A 9,320-nucleotide genomic window follows, 5' to 3' on the forward strand; every position below is an offset into this window, starting at 1 on the left:
TTAAAACCTAATAATGGTTCCCTATTGTGTGGTGAATGAAGTCAAGTTTTCTTATACAGGCATTCGAGAGTTTTCACTCTCTGCCCATACTGTTTTCTGCTCATCCTCTCCCTCTTCTTCACTCATTCCACTTTGGTCAAACTTGCCTTTAAACTCTCCCTCAAAGGGCCCATGCCTTCTTCTTTGTCCGTGATTGTTCCCAACACTATTGTCAGCTTAGCACTCCAAAAAATTGATTCATGTCCTATTTCACCTTGTACCTGCATTTTCTCTTTGGTGTTGCTTCACCAGTTCGAAGATAAGCTCCCTGGAGGTTGGTACTGGGTCCTGCATCCTCCAGAACATTAAGCAAATGCACACAGAGTGGTTGCTCAGAGCGTTTGGTCAACTGAATGTTCTGTGAAATTGTTAAGATTAGAGTTCCCAGAGGCAGAATTTTGGAATGCAGCCAAATTCACGCTTTGGGTATGCTTCAATTCATTGCAATGAATCAGAATGGAATAGTACTCTTTTTTTCTTTTTGGCTGTGTTGTGTCTTCTTTGCTGCGCGCGGGCTTTCTCTAGTTATGGCGAGCAGGGGCTATTCTTCGTTGTGGTGCACAGGCTTCTCATTGCTGTGGCTTCTCTTGTTGCGGAGCACGGGCTCTAGGCGTGCGGGCTTCAGTAGTTGCAGCGCGCGGGCTCAGTAGTTGTGGCTTGCGGGCTCTAGAGCGCAGGCTCAGTAGTTGTGGCGCACGGGCTTAGTTGCTCCACGGCATGTGGGATCTTCCTGGATGAGGGATCGAACCCATGTCCCCTGCATTGGCAGGCGGATTCGTAACCACTGCGCCACCAGGGAAGCCCCATTATTCTTAATTAAAATCAAAATTTCTGCACCAGGTGGAACTGCAGGTCTCATTGTACAAAGGAGAGAATGAAGGCTCAAAAAGTTCACAGAGATGTTTAGCATCAGAGCCACCATCAGACCCCAGGTCTCCTGACCCCCATTCACTCCTCTTTTTGCTATACCACAAGCCTCCTGAGGAGCTAATTCTAATTATCCACGGATGGTAAGAAAGGAGAGACAGGTTGCTTTAAAAATAAACAAAATCCTTTGAATATGAGGTGATGCTCCAGAAATTTTAAGAATTGATAACAGAAGATGCCAAAAAGTTTGCTTGGGTTCCTAATTTTGCTAATTTTTGACTTTGGGGTATAAAACATTATTACTGAAACGAATAAAGCCAGTGGTTCAGCAAAGAACATTGCCAGACTACGTGAAAAAATATACTGTATTTTGAAACAGAATTCACTGGATCTGTGTTCTAACTCTAGGCTTGCATGGGATCTGTCTTTAGGATTTTCCCCCTTTTTCTCTAATTGGGCTGCTCTTGACCTCCTTGGGCCAACTCCTGCTTCCTGGAAGTTGGCTTTTCCACTTATCTTGATTGCTCTTCTAATGTCAAAAACATTAAAGATTCAAGTGTATGTAAGTTTTTTTAAGTGTCAACTAAGACTCTGCCTACACAAAAAGAAAAGGGTATATTCATGTATGAACAAATTAATACATAAGGAAATATATGGGTACTTTAATGCGAGCGTGAATCTGTCTATAAAACTTATATGTTCCAGCAAAACTAACTGTAAGGCAAAACCTATTTTCCTATTAACTCTCATATAAGTTTCTAGGGGGGATAAACACCCAATCATTTGGGTTAAGATGATCAAAGCAGGATATATAGGGCTATTGATATACACATGTAATAAGATGTAAAGAAGACTACATCAGATATAAAGAATACTATAGTACTTTTATGACATAAAATCCATCATTCATTACATGCTTATTATATGTTGGCCCTATACACGCTTTACACATCTCATTTAATCATTGCAATAACCTCACAATATCTATATTATGATCTGCACTTAAATAAGCTTAAGAGCACAGTCTTTTAAGTCAGAGGTACCCGGGTTCATCTCCGACTTCCTCCCTTAATCAGCAGTGAGATCTTAAGCAAATTCCTTAACTCTGCTAAACCTCAGTTTTTTCAACTATAAAAATGAAAGCATCATAACATATACATCATGGGATTATGATAAGTATTAAAATAGAGAATGATAACAGAGCCCCAAGTACATTGTAGTTCTCAATAACTTAACGATTTTTGCTTATTATTACTACAGATGAGGAAACTGAGTCTTAAAGAAGTGAAATAACTTGTCCAAGGCCACACAGCAAGTAAGTGGAAGAACTGAAATTTAAATGCAGGTCTCTCCCAGTTTCGTGTCTGGGGGAATATTGTAGGGTCCCATGAAACAAGCAGGGAATGAGGAGTGGGCCAGGGCAGAGTAAATGAGAATAGAAAAGAAAGAATATATGCGTGTGAAGCATATTATGAAGCAAAAGATGATTGACAAGCTGTATCAGAGAGGGAGAATGGTCATGCATGACGTCAAGGCTTTATACCTAGACAGACTAATGGAAAAAGTAGGAAGCTTCTGGTGCTCTTGGACTGGAGCTTAGGAGCCCAGACCTGCTGCCGCCAAAAACTGCCGACGAAATGCTGCCTCAGGGTAACCAGAACCGTGGTCGGGGCTGCCCGCTCTGGGGCTCTAGAAGCTGTAGTTCCTCTGCGCCTGCTGTCACGATACCATCAGAAATTCCTAGAGACTGCTGTGCTGTTGAAATAAGAAGCAGAGAAAAAAAAACCCAAACCACTGCTTCTGTCTTTCCTCCCACTTTCTAATTTTCAAACAGTTCCTCCAACTGGCAGGACATGAATAAGAAGGCAGCTGGCAAGGAATCTGGGAAATGTAGTTTGCAGGCTTCCAGCCCCAGCAATACTCAGCAGAGTGTAGAAGGGAAGACTGTGGGCCTGAGAAACAAAAGATAAATAACCAACATGGGGGGAAACATTATAAGAATTAGGAGCTTCAGGAGGAAGAAATGGTTTTAGAGAAAATAAGTTGTTTCGGTATAGATAACTTATATCACAGAGGAAGGTAAACGCTTCTGCTCTTAGAAATGCATTAAAAATAGGTTACATTATTTGTTGGAACAGACCTGTAAAAGTTAATTAAATTCCACTACCTATGATCATGTTTTAGCTTTAAAAGGAAAACTAATTAAAGTAAAATATAATAAATATAACAACTGGGTAATGTGTATATATCAGCCTCTCCATATTTCTCTTATCAGGTGCTACATAACAGACTTACATTTTCCTTCATCTACAGGCCTCTAATAATTGAGAAGAAGTCACTCAAGTGAGGAAGATCTGTAGGTGCATGAACTGTAAGTCGGTTCCATTTCCTTTTTATACCATACATATATGTTATATATGTTATATAACATACACACATACTATATATTATACTACATATAGTATCCCTAGGGACTGGAACACTGATGCTTTGGCATGAAAAGTTCTCAAGCTACTAGACTTTATCTAAACTTGGTGGTAAAGCCCTTGACTTTTTTTCTTGTACCCTAGAAGAAAATATGGAAGAATTATTGATCATTTTCTGAGTATTTCTTTTCCCTTAGGTCCATCCCTTGTCACAGTACTTCCTTTCCTCCCCCCACCCTCCCTTTTTTTTTTTTTTTTGTTCAGTTAAAGCAGAAAGCACGTGTATCATGAGACTCTTAGACAATTTTGTAAGAAGATTAGGGACGCTTTTTGGCAACTTTCTACATTGCAACCCTCCCTTTATCTGTAAACATGAAGTCTGTACCATCAAGTTCAGAACTTACGGCTGAAGAAGGTATCTTTTAAAAAATAATTTGCCTATAACATTAAAATTTTTTTAAATGGAAGGATATATTTTCATCCTATGACCATTTTCACTCTATGTCCAAAAATTTTAGTGACTCTCCCCTCTTTAATTTTCATCATCTTCCTTGGTAATTAGGGGACAAAACAGCTAACAGCATATGAACTTTTCACCCTTGTATCAATTGTCTAGTTCTTTGCCTATTTGAAAACATAGATCAAGTTCTTAACTTTCTTTGAAGCTTTTCCTGACTGTACCAATTTATAGCAATCTCAACAGCTTTTGGAAAGTGGCTTTACAAAGACATCCAGGCTTCACATCATATTAGTTAGGATTGGACTAAGGAAGGATTCCCACTCTCATTTATCCAGGAAAGTATTGGATAAATGAGGTGATGATAAGCAGGTCCACTAAAATGGTTATATTTATCCCTCGTCAGCTCCCCATCTATGAAGACGTGTCCTCCTAATCTCTACTATAGCCCTTGCTTCTTTGATTCATAGCCTGGTTTCTAGTGCTCAAGATTCTCCATGCCCAGTTCCACGAACTGCTGCCAATAGCTAGATGAACTGCCTCCACGGTGGCTAGGGCAGATCCTAGCAATACTTACCAATGTGTGTGTTTCCCCTCCTCTTTCTGGGACATTCCCCAAGCCCACTGAATCTAAGTAAAGCTGTGGGACTGATTCTGGTCAATGGTGTGTAAATAGATTCGGCCTCTTAAATCTCCATGAGATTCTTGGCTTTCTTGCTTTCCTCTTTCCTTGTGCAGATACAGAGGATTTGATGGGGCTCCAATCAGAACCACTTACTAGGTACAACCTGAATCCCTGAGTCTTGCCTGGAGCAGAGCTGGCTGACCTATACCAATAGAAAATTAATTGCTGTTGGGTAAAGTGGCTGATAGATATCATCATCATCCTCATCACCACCACCACCATCATCATCATCATCATCGTCATCACCATCATCATCAACAGCCTTATGTGCCTCTCTAATGAATACATACATCTTGAAGAAAACCATTTGACAAATTTAACACCTTAGTCTTAAAGAGATTAAGTAGTTTGCTCAAAGCCCCACAGTTGGTAAGTGGCAAACCCAAGTCTGCATTATCAGATTTAAGTTAATTTCACCTCACAGCTAACCATTAACCTATAACATGATTGCCACCATAGCTCTGGCATCAGGATACCTGGAGATGTTTTAGGTCAGTTAGAAAGGTCTACCAATTGCCCTCTGGCAGACTGAAGACCAATACGAGATGAAATGTAACTGACAGGTATCAGGCAGAGGAGGAGGAAGTTCTGTGGGACCTCTGGCTATTCCTTCAGCCTGAGTGTATCATTCTGCACCTCTAATAACCCCCACTGAAGGGTATCAACCACATCTTTACCACTTCCACCTGCACCCAGCCTAATAAGACCAAGCCCTGCCTCTCATGCAGCCACAAAACCCAAAATGGGGAATTCAAGGATTTGTTGAAAAAAGGTCAGGGCTAGTTCTTAAACTTGATGCACTAGATGGGGTTAAGAAGAGAGGTCAAGTGATCCAACCTCCTACTTCAAGAATACTCAAATTGGGTCTGAGTTTTCCACTGGATAAGTTTAGAAAGCCCTGTCATCTTTCCTGTGAGATGAAAGAAACACCAAGAAGAGGCAATGTACATTTTTCCTTTGTTCTTTATGGCTTATCTAAGCATCTGTTTTAAAAGGGTGTATGAGAGCAAGCAAAAAAAAAAAAATGGCCATTTTTTAGACTATAGCTCATTGGTATTAGATTGATCACTTTTGATCCACCAGGGTTTCAGCTTCTAACTCTGGATTTCTACTTTCCATTCCTGCTTCTGGCCCCTTGGTTTTAGCCTTTGCTTCAAGGACTGCTTTGGATTCTTTAGATTTCAGCTTTACACCCAACTCTTTGCTCAACCTCTGATTTTTGGAAGTTCCTTCGTCTATAGTGGCTCAGTGGTATTGCCCACCAATCCCTACTTCACCCCCCAGAAAATTGCAGAGACTTTTTTTTTATCAGGGAATGAGAATTAAGACAACAGAGCACTAGTGAACATAAGATCCTGTGGCCTTAAAACAGGTTCAAATTTCAGTTCTTTCTTATCGGCCAGAACCTATATCATTTGTCATAGACTTAGTCAGAGCAAATGACTATTGTCTTCAGATTCCATCAGCAATATGGACCGGGGGCTCAGCCAGAGGCTAGTGCCTTTATCCTCAAGCTCCAAACGGGGCTCACTCTTTACTGATGGTGATATTCGGAACTTGATGGGACACCAGATGTTCCAGCAGCCTTTCCTTAATGTGAAGCTTCTCTGATCAGAAAGCTGAGTGGCTATATTTGCATATGAAACTGTTTTCTATGGCAGTGCTGGGAATATTAAGTGGTGATATTCCATGGAGCTCTGGGGACTTGAGTCCTTAGCAGTGATTTAGGAAGACCCGTTGCAGATGACTACAGCGAAATTGGCAAGCTGTGCAACTGATGGCCTTGATGGGGTCCTGAGGAGTGTCTCTCAAGTCAGCTAGAACTTACGGCCTTGAATTATTCTCAGTGTTTCCAGGATGGATTAAAAGATGATAAAGACCCTCCCCTAAAGGAACTTACAGTCTAGTTGTGTAGGTAGGACATACACACAGGGACATTACAAGGTGACATATGTGAGCAAGGTGAAAGTGTGGGACAGAATGTTTATGGAAGCACTGAAGGGACTGAAGGTGAAGCCGGGGTCATTCTGCTTGTCTTTTTTCCCATGGACTTAAAAATCTCCCAATAAAGTAATAAAAAGAGGCATCAGTATCTGACTACTCTTTGTTGTTTATTTCTAAATTCCAGATGACTTAATCATGAATTTCAAAGCTGACAATAAACCAAATGTGATTGCTTTGAATATGCAGAGGTGAAAAATGAGCTATGCCTTCTTTATTAGGGATTTAGAATAGTACTTTTATAATATAAACCCTGTCCTGTGCCTATTCCGCCTGAGACTTTTGGACAGTCCCTAAACCTTAGTGCTTGAAGGCATCAATTGTCACCGCTTGTTTTATCTTCCTACTTTTATTCACCTGCATATACGGTAGCACTTACAGTCTAGCTAGAGGTCTTCATTTTTGTGGAAGAATCTAAAGTGGTTAACAGGTTTATTCAGACCAAATTTTTATGGTCAGTTTGATTGGATTGACAAGTATCAGGCAACCCGAAAACTTTAGCTCTAATGAATGTAATTTTGGCTGTATGTTAATTCTACTATAATCTTGGAATTTGTTTTTCAGACTCCAGACGTGAATGCTATAGAAAAACACAGCTATATGGATCATAAGCCAAATACAGACACAGAAATGAGGTACAGTGCAATAACACTGCTCAGGTTCTGAAACAATGAGGAATTCTTTTGAGGGATTTTGGACAATGTGGAGAAACAGTTACCAAAGCCGCAGGAATGCCAGGCCTTAAGCCCAGGCTACAGAATCTGAGTTTAAAGAGATGATGATGGATTACCCAATTCTTCCCTAAGACCCTTCTCAGAATCCCATGGTGAGTGAAGCCCTGGTCAACACGTTTTTCACAAGGTTGTGGTAGTAACTGAGAATGAGCAAGGATAGGGAATAAAGTTGAAACTAGAACGAAAGGGAATGAACTATGAAGATGGGCTCAGTCCCTTAATCTTTTAAAGATATTTTCCAGGTGGAGCGACTGAGCTGTGTAACATTTCCAAACGTGTAGATAAATCTCCTCATCTATCATGATGTCACCAACGACCCTGAAAATCTGCAATCCATGGTTCATCGTGAAAACATTTCATGGATGCTTTATTATTTTTCATGAAGAAGGGTAAACTCAGGTTTTTGGAATTTGGAGCTTGCTCATTACGGGCTCAGGCTGAAGTGCAAGTGTGTTTGAATTCAACCTTCAGCATGAGGATGTTTGAGTATAAAGCTACAAGGTCCTTTATTAAATTTAAAATCGTGGGTTACGTGTTGAATGGCCTGCATTCCATCCCATTGTTTAAATTGATCAAATAGTCGCTCTGGAATTATTTCTAACAATTGGGATGACTTCATTTGTGTTTGTTTTCCTTTTCTATTAATCCATGACAAACTGTGAAATTTGCCATTTTTACCATAACCAGGCCATGAAATTTGTCATCTCTCTCTGTAATTTACATGGAGCCTTGGCTATAGATACATTTCAGGCCGGATGATTACTTTCCATCTGATGCAGAGGACAGAACAAAGGAAGGATACACACAGAATAGAACACAAACAAATTCAGAGCAGACATCCGGAAGGGCTTTCTTCCCCTTTTTTTCTTTAATGCTGTAAAGTCCTCTAAAATGTGCCGACTGCCTCCCAGAGAAAAAAAAGTTGATGGGACAAACTAAGGCACTCTAGTCAAATCCAAGACACAATACAGTGGCACTCCGGGGAGAGGAGAGAACTTAAAAGATGAGATGTCTTGACAGACTGGAATGAGTTGGAGGGATGTGGGGTGAAATCATATGAGTAATATGGTCGGGAGGCATCTGGAAGTGGAGTTTCAGAGGCATGCCACCATAACAGTATAAGAGTTTTAAAACTTGTTCACAAGCAATTGTTCCTAGGATGGTGAATTTCCCCTTCTCTTTTGACTCCCTCTTCTCCAAAATTGAACATAAATTAGTTTCTTCCATGTCAGGTGAATGAAAAGTCCACTGAACCGTTTGAGTTGAAAATTAGATTGGACATTTTGCAAGGAAGTTCTTATATCTGTTTCTAATGATCTTCTTCCTGGTTGGGAGAAGGAAGGAAAAAAAAGAGTTTTCACTGTCCCTTTGCCTGACGTGCAAAATACAGCATCTGCCTGGAACTGTTGACTTCAGCAAGCTAAGCTCTGGCAACGGCTAACCGACCACTGAAAGGAAGGTCGCTCAGCCAAGTAAATGTCCTACTTCTCCACTGTAGATATGACTTTGGTGTTGTGAGGTTCCTCTGAAGGAGGAGAATTATGGCTCTGTTTGACGGTGGCTATGAGGCTAGAAATGAAGGGGATGGGAAGGAGGAGACCTCTAAGAGATATCTCATTCCCCTGTGTTCCCATCTCTTCCTGACCAGAGCGAGTGAGAGAGCAAGTGGGTATCACATAATCACAGGAGCCCTAGGAGACTGAAGGTTCCTTAAAAAGACACTTTTTTTTTTTTTTTTTACCAAATTGCATTCCAGAATGGATATACCAATTTACATTAATAATAGCCTGTCCACTTCACTCTCACCAGCACTGGACATCCTCATTTTAAAAAAGAACTCTTACTCTGATAATTTTAAAATAAAAACAATGGTCTGCTATCTTACATTTCACTTTTGTGACTACCAGCGAAACTGAACGTTTTATATTTCCTTTATTGTAAATCACCCCCTATCCCTTTATCTCTCCTGGTGTGGCAGCCATGAGAAGGTGCCTCCCAGGCCTCCCACTTTGAAATCTGGGGCCTTATTTACGCTGAGGCCACGCCTCCTGGGCTGCTTCCTGCCAATGACCGCGTGTGGAGTGCGGTGAGGATACCGAGGCAGACCCATT

This window comes from Balaenoptera borealis, assembly GCF_965194805.1.
Source record: "Balaenoptera borealis genome assembly, chromosome: 15".
In the NCBI taxonomy this organism is placed as follows: Eukaryota; Metazoa; Chordata; class Mammalia; order Artiodactyla; family Balaenopteridae; genus Balaenoptera; species Balaenoptera borealis.